Source organism: Ursus americanus, chromosome 24, assembly GCF_024610735.1.
Source record: "Ursus americanus isolate L20-20 chromosome 24, mUrsAme1.1.p, whole genome shotgun sequence".
NCBI classification, from domain to species: domain Eukaryota; kingdom Metazoa; phylum Chordata; class Mammalia; order Carnivora; family Ursidae; genus Ursus; species Ursus americanus.
The window spans coordinates 9,210,924-9,212,829 of NC_142150.1; the positions used below are offsets into that span (position 1 = coordinate 9,210,924).

The following is a 1,906-nucleotide window of genomic DNA, read 5'->3' on the forward strand; positions in this document are numbered from 1 at the left end:
TTTTCCAATTTTTATTTCATTTCTTTTTCTGGTATTTTATTATCTATAAGAATCTTGGCTGAGAATTTCAAGTAATTCCTCATCATGTTACATTTTAGTAGCATACTTCCATTATTACTTTTTTTGTTTACTGAGGTTTTTAAATATCAGGAATGGATGTTAATAGATTATCGTATGTTGAAGCATTTTTGAAATTTTAAAATAAACCCTATTTGGGTATGTTACATCACTCTTTTAAAAATATGCTCAAATAGGGGTGCCTGGGTGGCTTAGTCAGTTAAGCATCTGACATAATTTTAGCTCAGGTTGCGATGTCAGGATTGTGATATCAAGCCCCGCATCAGGCTCCATGCTGGATGCGGAGGTTGCTTGAGATTTTCTCTCTCCCTCTCCTTCTGTCCTCCCCCATTCCCTCACTAAAAAAATATTTTTTTCTACAGTCTCATTTTAATTATTACAAAGGATGCAATTGTACAATTGTGTGTACATTCAAACATTTTTAAAATTCATCCTTTGTAGATGTATATCTCAATGAGTTTTGTGATATGTGTAATCATGTAACCACCAAACACTCAAGATATAAAATAGTCCAATTATCCCCAAAATGTTACCCCATGCCAGCCTCTGGCAACTCTCACCCTGTTGCTTATAGTTTTGCCCTTTAAAAAAATATCATGTAGTGCTTGATTGGGCAGCACATATACTAAAATTGGAATGATACAGAAAAGATTAGTTTGGCCCCTGAGCAAGGATGACACAAATTTGCAAATAATTTCATGTATTTTTTTAAAAGTCATATACATATTAAAGGGGACTCTCTGTAGTGGAAAGGAAAGACCAAAAGTGACAAAGACAAAAAGAAACAGAAAATCTCCAGAAGCAACAGCAAAACAAGTAATAAAATGTCATATACATGGAACCATACAGCATGTAGCCTTTTGTGTCTGACTTCGTTGACTCATCATGATGCTTTTGAGATTCATCAGGTTGTTACATGTATGAGTAATTCATTCATTTTCTTTGCTCAGTAGTATTTTTCATTGTTGAGTGGTTGGGTTTAACAGACTTTGTTTATCCATTCACCGGTTGATAAACATATGGGTTATTTCTGATTTTTAGTGACTATGAATGAAGTTGCCAGCAATAGTCGCCTATAGGTTTTATTTGTATGTATGTCTTCCTTCCTTTTGGGTAAATAGCTAGGAGTGGAATTGCTGGGTCATATGGTAGGCACAAATTTTACCTTTATATGAAGCTGTCAAATTGTTTTCCAAAGTGACTACACTGTTGCCTATATGCACCAACAATGTATGAGAGTTCCATTTGCTCTACAACCTCAGTTGCACTTCCTATCGTCAGCTTTGTTTTCTTTTCGCCATTCTAACAAGTGGCATCTCATTGTGGTTTTAATATGCATTTCCCTAGTAACGAGTGATGTTAGCATGTTTACATGTGCTAATTGGTCATTCAAATCTCTTCTTTGGTGATGTGTATGTTCAAATAGTTTGCAAATTAAAATCTCTTTCTTATTATTGAGTTACAGAGTTTTTAGACATTTTGAATGTAAGTCGTTTATCAAATTATTTCCAAATATTTTCTCTCTGTGGTTTGATTTTTTATTTTTCTTAGTAATGGCTTTTAAAGAATATAAATCTAAAATTTTTATTAAGTCCATTTAATCAATTTTTTTTCTGTTATGATTCATGGTTTTTGTGTCTTAAATTTAAGAAATATTTGTTTAATATAAAATCATAAAGATATTTTCCCATGTTTTATTCTAGGGATTTTATAGTTTTAGGCTTTACATTTAGGTCTATGACCATTTTGGGTTAACTTTTGTGTATGTGATGAGTAAAAAATTGAGATTTTATTTAATTTTAATTTTTTTGACATATAAATGTTCCAT

General features: G+C 32.1%; 1 non-coding gene across 1 annotated transcript; it reads left to right on the forward strand.

Annotated features, from left to right (window-relative positions):
- The first annotated feature begins 679 nt into the window (after window positions 1-679).
- Window positions 680-786, forward strand: LOC123799548 (U6 spliceosomal RNA). The gene has a single exon (XR_006781638.1). It is a non-coding gene; the product is annotated as a U6 spliceosomal RNA (small nuclear RNA).
- Window positions 787-1,906: the final 1,120 nt, after the last annotated feature.